Source organism: Pseudophryne corroboree, chromosome 1 (assembly GCF_028390025.1).
Source record: "Pseudophryne corroboree isolate aPseCor3 chromosome 1, aPseCor3.hap2, whole genome shotgun sequence".
NCBI classification, from domain to species: Eukaryota; Metazoa; Chordata; class Amphibia; order Anura; family Myobatrachidae; genus Pseudophryne; species Pseudophryne corroboree.
The window spans coordinates 881,780,236-881,801,633 of record NC_086444.1 but is presented as its reverse complement, the minus strand read 5'-3'; positions in this window follow the sequence as shown (position 1 = coordinate 881,801,633).

Here is a 21,398-nt window from a genome sequence, read left to right as displayed (position 1 = left end):
TTTACCACACGGAGTGGCAAGGAACGGCTGAGGCCCTGGCCTATGTTCATGGCTAGTGGTTCAGCTTCACATGAGGATGGAAGCACTCAGCCTCTCGCTAGAAAAATGAAAAGACTCAAGCTGGCAAAAGCACCGCAAAGAACTGTGCGTTCTTCGAAATCCCAAATCCACAAGGAGAGTCCAATTGTGTCGGTAGCGATGCCTGACCTTCCCAACACTGGACGTGAAGAGCATGCGCCTTCCACCATTTGCACGCCCCCTGCAAGTGCTGGAAGGAGCACCCGCAGTCCAGTTCCTGATAGTCAGATTGAAGATGTCAGTGTTGAAGTACACCAGGATGAGGAGGATATGGGTGTTGCTGGCGCTGGGGAGGAAATTGACAAGGAGGATTCTGATGGTGAGGTGGTTTGTTTAAGTCAGGCACCCGGGGAGACACCTGTTGTCCGTGGGAGGAATATGGCCGTTGACATGCCTAGTGAAAATACCAAAAAAATCAGCTCTTCGGTGTGGAAGTATTTCAACAGACATGCGGACAACATTTGTCAAGCCGTGTGTTGCCTTTGTCAAGCTGTAATAAGTAGGGGTAAGGACGTTAACCACCTCGGAACATCCTCCCTTATACGTCACCTGCAGCGCATTCATAATAAGTCAGTGACAAGTTCAAAAACTTTGGGCGACAGCGGAAGCAGTCCACTGACCAGTAAATCCCTTCCTCTTGTAACCAAGCTCACGCAAACCACCCCACCAACTCCCTCAGTGTCAATTTCCTCCTTCCCCAGGAATGCCAATAGTCCTGCAGGCCATGTCACTGGCAATTCTGACGATTCCTCTCCTGCCTGGGATTCCTCCGATGCATCCTTGCGTGTAACGCCTACTGCTGCTGGCGCTGCTGTTGTTGCTGCTGGGAGTCGATGGTCATCCCAGAGGGGAAATCGTAAGACCACTTTTACTACTTCCACCAAGCAATTGACTGTCCAACAGTCCTTTGCGAGGAAGATGAAATATCACAGCAGTCATCCTGCTGCAAAGCGGATAACTGAGGCCTTGGCATCCTGGGTGGTGAGAAATGTGGTTCCGGTATCCATCATTACTGCAGAGCCAACTAGAGACTTGTTGGAGGTACTGTGTCCCCGGTACCAAATACCATCCAGGTTCCATTTCTCTAGGCAGGCGATACCGAAAAGTACACAGACCTCAGAAAAAGAGTCACCAGTGTCCTAAAAAATGCAGCTGTACCCAATGTCCACTTAACCACGGACATGTGGACAAGTGGAGCAGGGCAGGGTCAGGACTATATGACTGTGACAGCCCACTGGGTAGATGTATGGACTCCCGCTGCAAGAACAGCAGCGGCGGCACCAGTAGCAGCATCTCGCAAACGCCAACTCTTTCCTAGGCAGGCTACGCTTTGTATCACCGGTTTCCAGAATACGCACACAGCTGAAAACCTCTTACGGCAACTGAGGAAGATCATCGCGGAATGGCTTACCCCAATTGGACTCTCCTGTGGATTTGTGGCATCGGACAACGCCAGCAATATTGTGTGTGCATTAAATCTGGGCAAATTCCAGCACGTCCCAGGTTTTGCACATACCTTGAATTTGGTGGTGCAGAATTTTTAAAAAAACGACAGGGGCGTGCAAGAGATGCTGTCGGTGGCCAGAAGAATTGCGGGACACTTTCGGCGTACAGGCACCACGTACAGAAGACTGGAGCACCACCAAAAACGCCTGAACCTGCCCTGCCATCATCTGAAGCAAGAAGTGGTAACGAGGTGGAATTCAACCCTATATATGCTTTAGAGGTTGGAGGAGCAGCAAAAGGCCATTCAAGCCTATACAATTCAGCACGATATAGGAGGTGGAATGCACCTGTCTCAAGCGCAGTGGAGAATGATTTCAACGTTGTGCAAGGTTCTGCTGCCCTTTGAACTTGCGACACGTGAAGTCAGTTCAGACACTGCCAGCCTGAGTCAGGTCATTCCCCTCATCAGGCTTTTGCAGAAGAAGCTGGAGACATTGAAGGAGGAGCTAACACGGAGCGATTCCGCTAGGCATGTGGGACTTGTGGATGGAGCCCTTAATTCGCTTAACAAGGATTCACGGGTGGTCAATCTGTTGAAATCAGAGCACTACATTTTGGCCACCGTGCTCGATCCTAGATTTAAAACCTACCTTGGATCTCTCTTTCCGGCAGACACAAGTCTGCTGGGGTTCAAAGACCTGCTGGTGAGAAAATTGTCAAGTCAAGCGGAACGCGACCTGTCAACATCTCCTCCTTCACATTCTCCCGCAACTGGGGGTGCGAGGAAAAGGCTCAGAATTCCGAGCCCACCCGCTGGCGGTGATGCAGGGCAGTCTGGAGCGACTGCTGATGCTGACATCTGGTCCGGACTGAAGGACCTGTCAACGATTACGGACATGTCATCTACTGTCACTGCATATGATTCTCTCCCCATTGAAAGAATGGTGGAGGATTATATGAGTGACCGCATCCAAGTAGGCACGTCACACAGTCCGTACTAATACTGGCAGGAAAAAGAGGCAATTTGGAGGCCCTTGCACAAACTGGCTTTATTCTACCTAAGTTGCCCTCCCACAAGTGTGTACTCCGAAAGAGTGTTTAGTGCCGCCGCTCACCTTGTCAGCAATCGGCGTACGAGGTTACTTCCAGAAAACGTGGAGAAGATGATGTTCATTAAAATGAATTATAATCAATTCCTCCGTGGAGACATTGACCAGCAGCAATTGCCTCCACAAAGTACACAGGGAGCTGAGATGGTGGATTCCAGTGGGGACGAATTGATAATCTGTGAGGAGGGGGATGTACACGGTGATATATCGGAGGATGATGATGAGGTGGACATCTTGCCTCTGTAGAGCCAGTTTGTGCAAGGAGAGATTAATTGCTTCTTTTTTGGTGGGGGTCCAAACCAACCCGTCATTTCAGTCACAGTCGTGTGGCAGACCCTGTCACTGAAATGATGGGTTGGTTAAAGTGTGCATGTCCACATAAGGGTGGGTGGGAGGGCCCAAGGACAATTCCATCTTGCACCTCTTTTTTCTTTAATTTTTCTTTGCGTCATGTGCTGTTTGGGGAGTGTTTTTTGGAAGGGCCATCCTGCGTGACACTGCAGTGCCACTCCTAGATGGGCCAGGTGTTTGTGTCGGCCACTAGGGTCGCTTATCTTACTCACACAGCTACCTCATTGCGCCTCTTTTTTTCTTTGCGTCATGTGCTGTTTGGGGAGTGTTTTTTGGAAGGGCCATCCTGCGTGACACTGCAGTGCCACTCCTAGATGGGCCCGGTGTTTGTGTCGGCCACTAGGGTCGCTTATCTTACTCACACAGCTACCTCATTGCGCCTCTTTTTTTCTTTGCGTCATGTGCTGTTTGGGGAGTGTTTTTTGGAAGGGCCATCCTGCGTGACACTGCAGTGCCACTCCTAGATGGGCCCGGTGTTTGTGTCGGCCACTAGGGTCGCTTATCTTACTCACACAGCTACCTCATTGCGCCTCTTTTTTTCTTTGCGTCATGTGCTGTTTGGGGAGTGTTTTTTGGAAGGGCCATCCTGCGTGACACTGCAGTGCCACTCCTAGATGGGCCCGGTGTTTGTGTCGGCCACTAGGGTCGCTTATCTTACTCACACAGCTACCTCATTGCGCCTCTTTTTTTCTTTGCGTCATGTGCTGTTTGGGGAGTGTTTTTTGGAAGGGCCATCCTGCATGACACTGCAGTGCCACTCCTAGATGGGCCCGGTGTTTGTGTCGGCCACTAGGGTCGCTTATCTTACTCACACAGCTACCTCATTGCGCCTCTTTTTTTCTTTGCGTCATGTGCTGTTTGGGGAGTGTTTTTTGGAAGGGCCATCCTGCGTGACACTGCAGTGCCACTCCTAGATGGGCCAGGTGTTTGTGTCGGCCACTAGGGTCGCTTAGCTTACTCACACAGCTACCTCATTGCGCCTCTTTTTTTCTTTGCGTCATGTGCTGTTTGGGGAGTGTTTTTTGGAAGGGCCATCCTGCGTGACACTGCAGTGCCACTCCTAGATGGGCCCGGTGTTTGTGTCGGCCACTAGGGTCGCTTATCTTACTCACACAGCTACCTCATTGCGCCTCTTTTTTTCTTTGCGTCATGTGCTGTTTGGGGAGTGTTTTTTGGAAGGGCCATCCTGCGTGACACTGCAGTGCCACTCCTAGATGGGCCCGGTGTTTGTGTCGGCCACTAGGGTCGCTTAGCTTAGTCATCCAGCGACCTCGGTGCAAATTTTAGGACTAAAAATAATATTGTGAGGTGTGAGGTATTCAGAATAGACTGAAAATGAGTGGAAATTATGGTTTTTGAGGTTAATAATACTTTGGGATCAAAATGACCCCCAAATTCTATGATTTAAGCTGTTTTTTAGTGTTTTTTGAAAAAAACACCCGAATCCAAAACACACACGAATCCGACAAAAAAAATTCGGTGAGGTTTTGCCAAAACGCGGTCGAACCCAAAACACGGCCGCGGAACCGAACCCAAAACCAAAACACAAAACCCGAGAAATTTCATGTGCACATCTCTAGTATAAAGCTGGCAAATATATAAAATCATTATACATAATCTATCCAATTTTAACAGAAATATTGCAACACATTAAAGGTATAGATTCACTGGACAATAATAAGCCCCTAACTTCTAAAGGGGGATACACACGGAGGGATCCGTTCTTAAAATCTCTGCAATCTGACTAGATTGCTTAGATTTTAAGCATGGATCTCTCGTCTGTATTCCCCCCATTGACAGCGATGTGCACAATCTAGCACATCGCTCATTTCACCCACTGGGTAAAAAAAGTGCCCCCCCCCCTCGCTCAGCACACATCGCGCTGTGCTGCGCGGGGAGAGAGATGTGTGCTGAGCGGTCTGTGATAGATCGCTCAGCACACATCTCTGCCAGTGTGTACTGGCCTTTACAGGACATCTAATTATCTATCTATCTATCTATCTATCTATCTATCTATCTATCTATCTATCTATCTATCATAGGGGGTAATTCAGACTTGATCGCAGCAGCAAATTTGTCAGTTGGGCAAAACCATGGGGGTTATTCCGACCTGATCGCACGCTAGCTATTTTTTGCAGCGCTGCGATTAGGTCAAAACTTGGCAAAACTGCGCATGCGTATGCACCGCAATGCGCAGGTGTGTCGTATGGATATAAAGTGGATCGGTGCTGGGCGATGGATTTAATGAAGAATCCATTCGCACTGCCGATCGCAAGAAGATTGACAGGAAGAAGGCGTTTATGGGTGTCAACTGACTGTTTTCAGAGAGTGGTTGGAAAATCGCAGGCATATCCAAGCTTTTGCAGGGCGGGTGTTTGACGTCAATTCCGGGACCGGACAGGCTGAAGTGATCGCAGCGGCTGAGTAAGTTCTGAGCTACTCTGAAACTGCACAGGACTTCTTTGTAGTGCTCGGCTGCACATGGGCCCTCATTCCGAGTTGATCGGTCGCAAGGCGAATTTAGCAGAGTTACACACGCTAAGCCGCCGCCTACTGGGAGTGTATCTTAGCATCTTAAAATTGCGACCGATGTATTCGCAATATTGCGAGCACAAACTAAGCAGTTTTAGAGTAGCTCCAGACTTACTCTGCCTGTGCGATCAGTTCAGTGCTTGTCGTTCCTGGTTTGACGTCACAAACACACCCAGCGTTCGCCCAACCACTCCCCCGTTTCTCCGGCCACTCCTGCGTTTTTTCCGGAAACGGTAGCGTTTTCAGCCACACGCCCATAAAACGCAGTGTTTCCGCCCAGTAACACCCATTTCCTGTCAATCACATTACGTTCGCCGGAGCGATGAGAAAGCCGTGAGTAAAAATACTTTCTTCATAGCAAAGATACTTGGCGCAGTCGCAGTGCGAATATTGCGCATGCGCACTAAGCGGAATTTCACTGCGATGCGATGAAAAATACCGAGCGAACGACTCGGAATGAGGGCCATGGATCGCACATTTGCAAAGCAAACATAAACTCCCCTATAGGTGGCGACTATCTGTTCGCAGTGCTGCAAAAAATAGCTAGCGAGCGATTAACTTGGAATGACCCCTTATGTGCACTGCAGGTGTGGCAGATATAACATTTGCAGAAAGAGTTAGATTTGGGTGGGTTATTTTGTTTCTGTGCAGGGTAAATACTGGCTGTTTTATTTTTACACTGCAATTTAGATTTCAATTTGAACACACCTGCACATGTTATATCTGCCCCACCTGCAGTGCACATAGGGGGTCATTCCAAGTTGATCGCAGCAGGACATTTTGTAGCAGTTGGGCAAAACCATGTGCATTGCAGGGGGGCAGATATAACATTTGCTGAGAGAGTTAGATTTGGGTGGGTTATTTTGCTTCTGTGCAGGGTAAATACTGGCTGCTTTACTTTTACCCTGCAATTTAGATTGCAGATTTAACTCACCACACCCAAATCTATCTCTCTCTGCACATGTTATATCTGTCTTCCCTGCAGTGCACATGGTTTTGCCCAATTGCTATCAAAAATCGTGCTGCGATCAACTTGGAATTACCCCCATGGTTTTGCCCAACTGCTAACAAATTTGCTGCTGCGATCAACTCTGAATTAGGCCCAGTGTTTTTTGTGTTGGTACTGCATGTGTCGGATAAAATTGACAACCACAGAACCAGGGTTTTCACTGAAATGTTCCTTGTGAATCATCTCACTGTCATGTTAGTTGGATAATTTGCAAACAAAAAGGAATGGTGTGAGGACATCTTGAGGCCAAAGATTAGAATGAACTCACCACAATGTGGCACTTCCTGTCCTTTAGGAAAATTGTAATTTTAGTTTAATAAAGTAGAGCAACAGTATGAAAAGGCCCCTGGGGGTGGAGGCAAGTGGGTGCCTGTCAGTATTGTGGGGTGTAGTGTGGTCTGCAGTGCTGCTGACTCGGATGGGTGGCCCCCTCCCCAATACCAGCGCACAGCTTTACACACTATTGCAAATTAATTGTTTTTCTAAATGACAAGGGGATCATGTGCCATTGTGGCATCCCCACCCAAATAAATCTACCTATGCATGAGCACGTTGATGTCGCCAGGAGCGCAGGAATGTTTTGTGATTGGGGGGGGCATAATAAAATATACATTTTGGCACTGCACCTAATTCACAATTTTCATGTTAGATTAGCTGAAGGCTGCATAAGCCTGAGGCCATATAAGAGCCCAACTTTTGGTGATTGGTTGTTTTATGACTATGCAGTTGCTAGGCAGATCATGTTTCCGGTGGTTTTTTCCTATAGGATCAGAGGGTTGTCCGTCAAGCTTTAAGGGGTTGGTCTCAGGATAGTATATAGGGCAGGGTCATGTGCCTCAGACTTCCTCTTGCCATTTATTGTATGATCCTGGAAGGCTGAGTAATTGTTTTTTTCAGATAAGTGCCAGTTGTGGTTTTAGTTTTGCTGTTCTTTCTTCTCCTGTATTTGTATTGTTCAGTTTTAATTTGCTCCCCCTCCCCCTGTTTGCTCAAACCATTTTCTTCCCCCTTTTGTCCCCCCCACCTCCGGCATGCCACGGCCCCGCAGGTCCGCTCCCCCCTCCCGGCGCCTCTGCTATGCCTCGTGCGCCCATCTCTCCCATTCCCCGAGCGCAGCCTCCCCCAGGTTGGTCCCTGCGACCATGGGTTCGCGCCGCTGCTGCTTCTGCTTCCTCTCGTCCGGCCGGGGAACGCGCTGCCCCGGCCGTGACGGGTTAGGTCTATACTGGGCTCCGGGCGCGGGCGGGCCCGGCGAGCGGTGTTCGCCTGGCGGCTACCTCGCTGGCCCAGCGGCTTTCAGCGCCTCCCCGTCTCTTCCCCGCGGGCAGCTCCGGCCAGCGGCGCTGGCGCCCACGTGGCGCCCGGCTTTCGTGGGTGGGCTGCGGGGAGGGAGGGGGGGCGGCCACCGCTTGGAGTCAGTGTGATTCTGGGGCTACGGGTTTTTCCTGTGCCCCTTCTTGAGTTACTGCGGTCCGGGTTTTCTGGACCACTCCCCTGGCGGGGGGCCTTTTCGCCCAGCGGATATGGTGGGTGCTGGTGCGGATGGGGCGGGCAGCGGCACTGTCAGGGGTATTGCTGCCTCGTCCGCACCGCCAGTTAGGGGGTCCCCGGAGGGGGTGCCCCCGGCTGGGAGCTCTTCCGCACGGCCCCCATTCCCCCGCTGCGTTACACTTTCCCGGCCCTCCTCCGTACTTTCTGCTCCTGGGGGGTTAACTGGGGGTCAGTGGTTCCCCAATGGCCTCCCCTGGCCCGTCGCGCAGGCGTTCCCTGCAACCTCGTGGGCGATGTCCTCTGGGCACCCAGTTTCCTCCGCGCCGCAATTGGTGACATGTTTCGCTGATTCGGTCGCTGGGCTCTGGCCCCCGTGTCGGTCAGCTGCCCCGGGGTTGCACTTCCGCCCCCAGAGTTTTCGGTCCCGTATCTCGGGCCTTCCCCGGCCGCTCCGGCATCATTGATCCAGTTTTAGCACCCGCTCCCCTCCCCCGCTCAATTTCCCCCCTTTTCGGCAGTGTTTACTGGGTCGACTGGCTACATCCCCTCGCCCACGTGGCTGCCTGCGTACGGTTTGCGCCGGCAGTCAGTCCGGCCATCTCCCACGGCGGTCCTTTCCCCTCAGCGGGTTGCCCCCTCCCGCCGCTGCCCCCTGCCCCCCCCCCCCCGCCATCGAGCGAGGCTGCTGTGCCCCCGCCCCCGCCTGTTTCCCCCATTACTGTTGATGCGCAGGTTTCTCCTGCACCTGTTGTCACTTATGGTTCCTCCGCTCAGATGATGGCGAGTTCGGGGACTTCGTCATGGAGGGGATGGAGCTAGGGGAGAGTGGCGGCCGCGGCACCGACGGGGGATGTTCCGCCCCGACCGGAGGCGGGTGAAGCGGATGACACTGTTCCGGATCCTTCAGGAGCTGGTGAGCATGCTATGCCTTCTCATTGTTATTCTAGACTTTTTACACCTCTTCAAGTAGTGTTTCTTCAGGTTCTTCTCTGCGCCCGCGTAAACTGGCTAGGCTTATTGCGTGGCGCGTGGCTAAGGCAGCGCGAAAGGCGCTGGCGACATCGGTTCCCCTGATCCCCCCAGTTGTACGGAAATGGTGCGTTGCGACAATACAGCCATTATGCGGGGGGTTCGCAAGCGGTTGCGGGCGAAAATCAGGAAAGGGAAGTACGTTGAAGTCTTCACCCTTTCGTATGAGATGCGGCAGGCTTTTTACGCAGCTAAGAAAGCGGGGGGCATTGGGGAAAATGCTTTCCGTACTTTTCACCAGTGGTTGCAGGGTTTCTTGGTTGTCACGGCTGCTACACCGAATCGCGGCCCGCAAAGTATCCCAACTTGGTTAAATATCTCTTTCTGGTGCATGACATGTACTTGAGGTCCAAGGGCTCCGCTTGGCGAGATGGCGACGGGAGATGCCGTCGTACTCAGGATGGCAACCCCATTCTGCCCGCGGGTTTCAAGGATGTCGAGGTTAGGTTGGAGGTCACGCAGCAGGTCAAGCCCACTTCGGACGCTGCGGTCAAGAAGCCCGTGGCGTCCGGTGTTTCGGGTTCCCGCTCCTCAGAGAAAGGCAAATGTTTTGCCTACAACGAAGATAGATGCACAAAGGGCGTAAATTGTCATTTTCGCCACTCGTGCAAGGTGGGACTTCACCCCGGCGGCGAGCCCTCCGCTCCAGCCGGGGCCGGGGCCGGGGGAGTTGGTAAGAAAGGCTCCTTCCCCTATTCGGGTACCCGAATTGCGCCGCTGACTTAGTTATACCCCGACTAGTCGGCGGCGTTATTCCTTTTGGAGGGTTTTAGTCATGGTTTTCGCCTGCCCATTTCGGATTCGGTGCACGTGGTGGCGTGCCGGAATTTGAAGGCTCGCGAATTCCCGCACGTGGTCCGGTGGAATGAGGATGCGGAGATCGGCTTGGGGCGCATGTGTGGGCCCTACGCCTTTCCCCCTCTGCCCTCCTTGTGCATCTCCCCCGTGGGGGTGGTGCCCAGGGCGGCCCCGGGTAAGTTCCGCCAGATACAGCACTTGTCGCATCCTCCTGGCGTTTCGGTTAATGACTCCAGTCCCGAGGCCGGGTGCAGGGTGCGTTGTCAGTCTTTTGATGAGGCTCTGCGCTGGGTTCGGGACTGTGGTCCGGGGGGCCTGGTGGCAAAATTAGGCGTGGAATCGGCTTTTCGGCTCTTTCCCCGGCACCCTGAGTCTCTGCGGTTTCTGGGTTTCAAATTGGGTGCGGCGTTTTTATGTGGATCGGTGTCTCCCCAGGGGCTGTACAGGCTCCTGCACCTATTTTGAGAGATTTAGCACTTTTTTGCATTGGTGCATCCAGGCCGCCTCCGGTCTCCCCGGGGTGGCTCACTACCTGGACGATTTCCTCTTTATGGGCCCAGGGAGTAGTTCGGTCTGTGGCGATATTCTGTCGGTTGCCAGGTCCTTGTTCGAAAGTTTGGGGGGGTCCCGACGCGTAGGACAAGTAGGAGGGCCCTCTGCAGTTGTCTTAGCTATTTGAGAATTGAAATAAACACAGTGGCGGGTTGCTGTCGCCTCCCTGATGATAAAATGCGTAAGCTTTTGGGGTTTAATTCACGGTTGTTTGGGCAGGCGCAGGGTTCGGCTTAAGCAGGTACAGTCGTTGCTGGGTTCCTTCAACTTTGCGGGCCGGATTAGCACCATGGGTAGGGTTTTCGGTCGCAGACTTGAACGGGCCACGGCGGGGACGGTTAGGCAGCATCACACCGTGCACCTCTCCCGCGAGATCAGGGATGATTTGCGAGTTTGGGCTTCTTCTCGGGTGTCCTTCAACAGGGCGGTTTTTGTGGCCTCCCCCTTGTTGTTCCAACGGTTGGCTCCAGTGGTTCACTGATGCCTCGGGCAGTCAGGGCTTTGAGGCATTTTTTGCCGGGTCACGGTGCGCTGCTGCTTGGCCGTCCTCTGGGGTGGCACGGGGTTTCACCAAGATCCTCCTTGCTGGAGTCGTTACCGATTATAGTTGCCCTGGAGTTGTGGGCCTGCCAGTTCTCGAATCGGGACATCTCGCTCCGTTGCGACAATTTGGGAGTGGTGCACGCTATCAATAATCAGCGTTCTTCTTCTCCACAGGCTTTGCGGCTTTTGCAACATATGGTGCTGGTTTGCTTGCGGATCAATATTAATTTCAGGGCCCGTCACGTTCCCGGTATCGACAACGGAATTGCGGATGCGTTGTCTCGGTTCCAGTTGATAAATTCCGGGCGTTGGTTCCGGGAGCGGCGGCGGAGGGTTTACCATGCCCGCCTTCTGTCTGGCAGATTGTCGAGTCGGGTTAGCGGCTCTGGCCAGGTGTGCGTTGGCTCCTTCCACGCTCAGGGCGTATGATGCGGCCTGGCGTGATTGGTCGGCCTTTCTAAGTAGGTACGGTGTGGCAGGTGAGTCCCTGGCTGATGTTTTGATGACCTTTGTTTGGGTAGGTCAAAAGCGGCCATGTCTTCTGCCCTTGCGGGCATTGCTTTTCACGCTCGGCTCCGCGGGATGACGGACCCCCAGGTCTTTTGTCCTTTCCAGAGCACTTGCAGGATGGGCTAGGACGTGACCGGCGCCCGCGGACTCCCGTTAGACCCGTGATGTTGCAGCTTCTAACTGAGTTGCTGCATGTGCTGCCTCAAATTGCGACCTCGGAGTTCGAGGTGGCTCTATTTGGATGTGCTTTTGCCCTGTCTTTCTTTGGGGCTTTCAGAGTGAGCGAGTTAGTGGCGTGCAGTAAGGCATCTCGTGAGTCCGGTATGCTTTACGGGAATGTGCGCCTGCAGGATGGCCTGTTGCTCTGTAGGATTCTGCGGTCCAAGACAGATCGAACAGGTCGGGGTCGCTGGGTGTCCTTGGAGGCCCAGGAGGAAGCGAGTGTTTGCCCGCTGCGGTTGGCGCAGGGGTATCTCCGGTTGAGGCCTTCGGGGGGTGACCAGTTGCTGGTGCACGCGCACGCTGGCCCGCTGACGAAGTTTCAATTTGCGGCAGTGTTTAGGAAATGTTTGGAGGCGCTAAGCTTGCGCGGGCGGACTTCGGTACCCATTTCCTTTTGGATTGGGGCGGCTACCCATGCAGCGGCTACGGGCTCATCCCCGGCGGCTATCCAGGAGCTGGGCCGTTGGAAGTCTGCCTCCTATAAGTCTTATGTCCGTTTTGATAAGATGTAGGTGTGCCTGTTGCGCTAACCCAAAAACTTGTTTACTCGTCGGTTTTTGAACGCTTACCGTTCAGGAATCGTGGGTGTGAAGTGAATTTTTAAATTTTCCTCCGAGGGGGCCTAATTTCAATTGGCTGTTCTCTTAAGGTCCACGGGAGGTTTTTTGAGTTTTCTCCTTCACTTGGGTTATTTCTGTTTATGCATTATCTATGTTCGTGTTCAAATTTCTGATGTTAGGGTGTTTTTCTTTTTCAGCTGTCCTTGATTTTGGGGAGCATGTGTGGCTGGTGGCCATTCTTATATTTTTTGGGCTGCAAGGCATCCCATGGCACTTAGGGCGGCTGATGTTTTTGGGTCTAAGGAGTTGCATTGGTTAGTTGTCAGGGGCAGGCTTTGGGGTGATTTGTTGCGGCTCCTTTTTCACCGTGAGCGCCGCGGGGGTCGCCCCAGTTGTATTGTCCTGCATTTAGGTGGCAATTATTTGGGCCGAGTTAGGGGCATAGATTTAATTTTGTCCATTAAGGCGGATTTGGTGGCGAATTGTTGTCACTGGCCGGGAGTCCATATGATGTGGTCGGAGACAGCTCCGCGTTTTTCATTGGCGTGGGGCGGTGCGTTTCTCGGCTCTGGAGAAGGCTCGCAAGAAGGTGCATTCGGCGGTGTCTCTGTTTGTTAGGGCCATAGGTGGAGTAGCTGTCAGGCATCCTTTACTTGTGCTGCATAATCGGCAGTTCTACGAGGAGGATGGGGTTCATCTTTCCCCGGATGGAGGGCAGGTTTGTCCTGGAGGATGTTTTTGGTTCCTTTCGTTAGGGCTCTTTAGTTTGTTCTTAGTTTGTTCTTATTTGTTTGTTCGGATGGCGGTGGCGGTTTTGTAAACCTTTGGTGGCGGGAAGTCGCTACCAACCAGCGGTCAAACGGGCATAAGTGGTCATTGTGGGGCACCCTCTTTAGAAGGACGGCAGGTGTGTCCTTCTCTTGCGGTTGGACATTTAGACGTTCCCCTGTGGGAACCGAACGTTTGCCAGAGAAAAGAGTGGTGAGGCCAGCACAATGCGGGTTATGCAGGAAGGAGGCGGGGTTTGGGTACTCCCCTCCTTGGTTTGGTGGTTTTCATCTAAGTGACTGGAGCTGGTGTCTGGTAGTGACTTTTCCTTTGCCATCCTCCAATCTAAATTTAACTTTGCAATCTAAATTAATTCCAATTCAATTACAATTATAGTTTAAAGAGTTGGTCAGCGATCAATAAATATCGTCTGACCTTTAACTCCAGCTACCGTGTCCGTGTCTTTATTTCAGTGTGTGTGTTGTTTTATTTTAGTGATAAGCTAGCTTAAGAAAGGTTTATGTAATCACAATAAAGTTATGGGCGCCTTATAACATCTTTGCACTTTTGTTAAGATAACTGTTTTTATTTTTTAATGGTACTTCATTGCTAAAATAAATAAGTATAAATAACTAGAAGATGATGAGTGTACTAAAATATGTGAAATAAAAAATGTATCATTGAATAAAATGTATAATCACTCGACAACAACAAGTAGGCACTGCTAGTTGTTATATAAAAGTTATATAAAAGCACTCCACTGTATTTTTGTTTATACCATGTGGGATAATGTTGTTCAATTCATGTCAATGTTATTTCCAAACAGAGCAGATTATTAATTCTATCTCCAGCCCTTGGAGATTGTGGAATGGTCTATAAGTTTTTTATTTTAAAGTAGCCAAGGAGTGGCAATGACTGTTCCATGTGTTTCCCTTTGATAGCAGCTCTAATCGCAGTCTTTCCCCTATCCACACATTTCTGTCCCCCCATCCATACTGCTCTGTCTCCTCCCTCTAACAAGCACCACTCTTACCTCATCCGAGCAGCTTTGTCTTCTGCTCAGACCTTCAGTTGCATAGACTGCATGTGTGTATTCCAATGAGCACACAAATCTTTGAATTAGCAGCTCCACCATTGGGGGTAATTCTGAGTTGATTGCAGCAGGAACTTTGGGGGTAATTCCAAGTTGGTCGCAGCAGGAAAGTTTTTAGCAGTTGGGCAAAACCATGTGCACTGTAGGGGAGGCAGATATAACATGTGCAGAGAGAGTTAGATTTGGGTGGGGTGTGTTCAATCTGAAATCTAAATTTCAGTGTAAAAACAAGCAGCCAGTATTTACCCTGCACAGAAACGAAATAACCCACCCAAATCTAACTCTCTCTGCAAATGTTATATCTGCCCCCCCCTGCAGTGCACATGGTTTTGCCCAATTGCTAACAAACTTGCTGCTGCGATCAACTCAGAATTACCCCCTTTGTTAGCAATTGGGCAAAACCATGTGCACTGCAGGGGAGGCAGATATAACATGTGCAGAGAGAGTTAGATATGGGTGTGGTGCGTTCAATATGCAATCTAAATTGCAGTGTAAAAATAAAGCAGCCAGTATTTACCCTGCACAGAAACAAAATAACCCACCCAAATCTAACTCTCTCTGCAGGTGTTATATCTGCCTCCTCTGCAGTGCACATGGTTTTGCCCAATTGCTAACAAAATTCCTGCTGCGATTAACTCAGAATTACCCCCATTGTGTGAGTGACAGCAATCTCACTCTGTGAGAGTGCTGAATCTGTACTTCCCTACAGGCTGTGATGGCATACCATATCTGTATTGCGCAAGGAACACGTCCATTAAGGCATCAGCCTTAATGATCGGAATTTCATTGCTTTTTGGAGTTTGAGTGGAAGAGTTACAACAGGTTTCTGAAATGCCAGATCATGCCATCTGATGACACAGGTAGCTACCTGCTGCTACTTCCTGCACAATCAGACATGAGCCACATGAACTTCTTGAGCTTTCCGAGCAGCTGGAGTACTCAGCTCACAACCACGTAACTTCTATCGCCCACCTTATTTACAACAGTTGCAAATAATTAAATTTAAGAAGGAATAAGTGTCCTGAAAACATCCCCTCTCCCTTTAATAGTACAATACTGCAATAATAAGCTCTGAGCCACCGCCTCCTCTTCCATCCCACCCATCTCCACTAGACTTGATATACCTGCAAGTGAGGGGCACATTAGCGGGGAGAAGGCGCTGGGGCCGACTTTGACTAATGCTGGTAAATGAGGGAGCCACTGTAGCTGATCACAGGAGAGGGGGAGAGGGAGGCGGTGGGGGTGATGCAGGGAGGGGGAAAGGGAAACAGCTGAGCCAGAGGCAGGGAAGAGGGCTTAAACTGATGCAGATAGGAGGGAGAAGAAGCCAGCAGGGGTGATGCTGGGATGGGGGAAAGGAAACTCAGTCACAGTCCTATCTGCCTGTGCATGCAGCTGGTGGTTCTGTTGGGAGAGGGGGCAGGCTGTGACTGATGGCCAGACGTGGGAGAGAGGGAGCCGATGTGGCTGATGCCTCTGCCATCCGCGGTAGCTGATCCTGGGACTAGGTAGGGAGAGCTGGCTGGGGCAGATATGGAGGGGGGGTGAGAGGAAGCCGACGGGGTTGATGAAGGGAAGGGGTAGAGGGAGCATGCTGTGACTGATGGCCAGAGATGGGTGAGAGGGAGCCGATGTGGCTAATGCCTCTGCTGCCTGCTGTAACTGATATCTGAAGGCTGGGAGAGGAAGCCGCTGCAGCTGATCCTGGGACTGTGGAGAGAAAGCCAGCTGAGGCAGATGCGGGGAGGGGAGAGAAAAAGCTGGCTGGTGTGAGGCAGGGAAGGGGGAGAGGGAACCAGCTGTGACTGATGGCCAGAGGTGGGGGAAAGGAAGCCGGAAGAAACTGATGCATGGAGGGGGTAGAGGAAGCTGGCGGAGGTGATGTGGGGAGGGAGGAGAACAATCCGCTGTGGCTGCTGACAGCACAGAAGCAGACTACAGAGGAAGGGGGGAGAGAGATGTGCAGCAGCAGCATGACGTGTTATTGGCTGTGCCTTGATCACATGGTCTAACAGCAGCCTCTGGCACCGCTTGAACTGTACAATGAAACTCATTAATGTGAGCAGTGCCAGGGCTAATTACTATCACACTGTGCCCCACCAACCCTACAACACCCCCCTGCCTCACTGTATAACTGAGACACATGTAGTTTACCTCCACTGTACAAAATAAAAATTATTTGGGGAAAGTCGGCCATGTTAGTGCACCCAATTGAAGCTACTCTGAGTACACACCCTGCTGGCTGCCACTGAGCAGGTGCAACAAATTGAAATGCCCTTACTTTAAAATGGGGCATATTTTACTAAATTTAAAAAAACTGTAACTTTCCAAAAAACCTTAACCCCGAAAGGCCCTACACTGTGACAAAATCTACCTAACAAAACAAATCCCTTGTCTTAATTTGTTCTCTACTCTGACTTATGCCATCCCAAAAATCCCCCCATAGACTACATAAGAAAACTGTCGAATTAACCAAACAGGAAGTAGATGAAAAAAACTGACAGTTTAAACTTTAGATTACTCCCAATTGCTCATTTTTAGTTATTTTGACCTGAAATTTGGGTGACAATTCTATGTGTCCATGCCAAATTTCAGCGCAGTACGTCCAATCGCATTTGAGGTGTAGCCCCTCAAACACCATGCCCCCATTTCAGAAGTTCCCTGTGGGAGAATACAGTTTATTCGATTCAGTCTTAGTATAAAGGGCATAACCATGGCCTTATAATATACTGTATTGGAAGAATTGCCCTTACTTTGCCCCAAAACAGTTGTATCTCTAAGAAGATCCCATGTTAGTAGAACTCTATAATAAATATTCTAAGCACAACACCTAGAGAACACTATACACCATAAACAATGTCTTTCAATGCTGATTAGTAGTAGTTTAATATGTCCATCAATATATCTATCAATATGTCCATCAACACTATATGTCCATTAATAAAAACAATTGCAGACCAAAATGTCTTTTAGTGTGGTTTGTTCTTCCTCCATAAGCCACCAAAAGATGTTCTTTGATAATGATTTGGGGGTCAAATGTAGTCTGGAAGTATACCCACTCAACAAAAAAAATCACCTGAAACAAAAACCAATGGCCACTCTTTAGAAGAAATCAGAATAACTTTTATTCTTGATAAAAATAGTTCTAGATTGTATAACATTTGCTTACTTCATTAAATAAAAAGGTGTCATTAGTAGAAAGAGATGGAATTGTATCCTGCCAAAACGCTTCCGGGTGTGACCTTGTTGACAGGGGATTCAAATTGTTTAGTTAAGTACAAGTTTTGAGTGCCATATTTTACTGCTGGGTATATCATACTGTGCTACTACGCAAGCGTCAGTTTTCCCATATATGCTTGGGACCTTGTATGGCTCACGTCCAATAGTGTAACCTTCATAGCACACCCAACATGGCTGCCTCATGTGGTACACTTGTGGATGGAATGATACATACATGGACCTGACATTTTTTGGGGGGACCCTAGTCTAAACTTTAGAATGCTGCAATTACCCCATTTGTTGTCTTCTCTTCTAGGGGAAGACTATTACCCCCAGGGTGATCCTATACAATGCTCCCAAGATGGCTGCCTCACCTGGTACCTGTGAGGGTGGTATACAAAACCCATGGAAGTTATTATCCAAAATGCCTACACCAATCTTGAATTATGCTTATTCTGCGCTCTAGGTTTTCTTTTTTATGTCTTTGTGGCTATACTAATGCTGTATTACTTAAATCTGTAATCTGTACCTCGACTGATTGCACACCCTGCCAGCAGAAACCTTTGCAGTGCACCCCAGATGGTTGCCACAGATGGTTCCTCCGCAGGCAGAATGTACTTCATGTGGATCTTTCTGTGCAGGGCATATCATACTACTACACAAGTGTATTACTTACATCTTCTGTATTATGGGCCTAATTCAGCAGGAGTTGTAGTTGTGCAACTATTCCCATAACTACAACTCATTACACTAACATGTGAAGGGGGGGGGGGGGATGCCCAGCTAAGGGGAAGGCTGCATTCTGCAGTTTAAGACCTTGCGCATGTGCACACCGGCATACGCGCATGCGCACATGTACTGAAATAGCCACAGTAGTGATCCGTGCTGAATAGCAATCCATGCACAATAGCGATCCATGCTGAATTGGGCCATATGTGCATTGTTTTTGATGTCTGTAAAACACCTTGAGCCCTATTGGAGCACTATATAAATAAAATTATTATTATTATTATTGTTATTATTATTATTAAGAGAGTCCCTAAAATTTATTTTTTGTTGACTGTTATATTCAGTTTCCATAATTAACTAGCTCATGACATGAATAAAACATTTAACTGCAAATGTCAGAGAATAAGATAGTTGAATTAGTATGGTCCCAGTAACACTGATTATGTAAGGCTTGTGTAAAACTAATGCTTAATGAATATGAGGTCAAATCTCTATATGAAACAACACATCAAACTTGACATTTTCTTTCACCATCTAACTAATGGTGGGTGGTCAGACTAAAAAAATAATTTTCCTGGAGAATCATAAAGTTTATGGAGGCCTTCCGTCAGACAAATTGGATTTTACAGGTGACATCAGATATGATCCATTGCAGCTGGGTTTTAAGATGCTGTAAAACAAGTTTTATTTATAAAATTAAGGAACTGGAAAAGTTATGCTATCTCTAAACAGGAAACACGTGTGGCTGAGAGAAACACTATGGGCTACAGCAGTTTTTATTACCTGATCATCTTTTTTAATTTCTGCATCAAGAACACCAAGTACGTTCCATCCAATATACTGAACACTAGTGATATGACTCATTGAAAAATAAGTCTGTAAATCCATTCATATCATCTACTAGTGTTATAGATTCTAAATGAGGGCTTCACTATGTTGGATTATTGTAATTACAATGCATTTAGCAACCCTTTCATGTTTAGTAAATATGTTTTAACTATGCACAGATTAAATATTATTCTTTTATGAAGGGGGATCATTTGAGAAATAGATTTTTTGAACAACTTCACAACACTTCCTGCGTGGGATTCAAACTCCATCTGTACCACAAACAGATGTTATATTTGATGAATTATTCATAATTTTATGTTGTTGAGTGCACAATGTGAATAATAACCTTCATAGACAAATTCCACAATCCCTAGAGGGGATTTGAATAGTAGACCTCCTGTATCACAGTCAGACATTTAACTGATGAACTACCAGTAATTGTGTATTACATGTTAACACTTTTTTAGCACTTTGGGGGTCATTCCGAGTTGATCTCATGCTGCCGATTTTCGCAGCGCAGCGATCAGGTTACTACTGCGCGTGCGTATGCACCACAATGCGCACGCGTGTCATATGGGTACAAACAGCAGCGTTGCTGGGCAATGCTTCTAGCGATGGATCCATTCGCACGGGTGATCGCAAGGAGATTGACAGAAAGAGGGCGTTTATGGGTGTCAACTGACCGTTTTCTGGGAGTAGTAAGGAAAACACAGGCGTGTCCAGGTGTTTTCAGGGTGGGCGTCTGACGTCAATTCTGGGACCAGACAGGCTGAAGTGATCGCAAGGGCTGATTAAGTTCAGAACTACTCTGAAACTGCAAAAAACGTTTTCTTCCCGATCGGCTGCACATGCGATTGCAAACTTGCAAAGCGAAAATACACTCCCCTGTGGGCGGCGACTATGCGTTTTCACAGCTGCAAAAAGTAGCTAGCGAGCGATCAACTCGGAATGAAGGCCTTTGGTACTAATGACTGAGAGGTCTATTCAGGAAGCAGTGAAAAGAGTGGAGAAGTTAGCCAGTGGAGAAGTTGACCATGGTATCCAACAGCCGGAGCTGTGGTAGGGTCCTCTTAGTTCCGCCTCCCGCACCCCAGCTCCCACTCTGACCTTTTCCTCACCGTGCTGCTGCTGAGTGTCTGGCTTTCTTCGAGTGAGGATGGAGTTTGGCTGGTGAGTTTACTTTAGCTGGGGGGTGGCAGCAGCTTCTGGGTGAACACTTGGGATGTGGGACAATGGCCGTGTGTTTGTGGGGGTGGTTTGGTTTAAGAAACTGCTGGGTGAGTGCTTGGGGGGCGGGGGGCGCATTATAAAAGTGAAATTATCCTTACAATAACTATTAATGTAGCAGGAGGTGAACAATAAAGTATTTTTGTTTTCCATCATATTATTATTCAAATAATAATTCCATCATATTATTCCATCATATTATTATTTAAATGAAGACACAGGATGAATAAATTATTGTAATATATTGTGTTAATATTACAATAATTTATAATGTGTCTTCATTTAAATAAGATGATGGTAAGCAAGAAGTAATTATGTTTATTGGTTATCTCCTGCTACATTAATAGTACCTTGTTCTAGAGTTATATGTACAGTGGCTACAATTGTGCGGACATAGAGGGTCATTCTGACTTGATTGCTCGCTGCAGTTTATCGCAGCACAGCAATCAGGTCAGAACTGCGCATGCGCCGGTGCCACAGTGTGCTGGCGCATGGCTAAACAGTGGTATTTTTCTGTGTGGTCTATACGTTGAAGGTTTTGGTGCTACCTTTTCCACTGGCTGTGGGCTGCTCCACATCTTAAGCGCAAACTTTCCCTTTCAACACTCTTGTTCCATTGACAGCCAACGGCTGTAATTGCCTAGCGATCGCTTCTGCCTGATTGACAGGCGGAGGTGGTCGATGGGCGGGAGGGGGCAGCACGGCAGCGTTTTATTTTATCCTTGGATATTTCTTTCAATTAGGAATTTATCTAGTCCATTTTTAAACTTATTGATTGAGTCCACCATTACTACCTTATCTGGCAGAGAATTCCAAATCCTTACTATTCTTACTACTCAAACCTTTTTGAATCATGGCACCCTAGAGCAGTGGTCTCCAATCTTAATTGGGGTGTGAGCTACTTTAGAAAAATAAAACCTCTGAAGGAGCTACCCCCTACCCCCAATGCGCATGCGGTCCTGTGAAAGTGGGTGTGGCCTCATAAAAGTGGGTGTGGCCTCACAACTACAAGTAATGCCCCCCCGCGTAGTGCCAGATACACAAATAATGCCCCTCAGCAGTTCCAGATACACAAATAATGCCCCTCAGCAGTTCCAGATATACAAATAATGCCTCCCAGCAGTGCCAGATACACAAATAATGCTCCCAGCAGTGCCAGATACACAAATAATGCCCCCCCAGCAGTGCCAGATACAATGCCCTCACCAGTGCCAGATACAATTGTCCCCGTGGTGCCATTTAAAAGCCCCCCCCCAGTACAACCATATGAAATCCCCCCCCCCCCCCCCCCCGCAGCACCA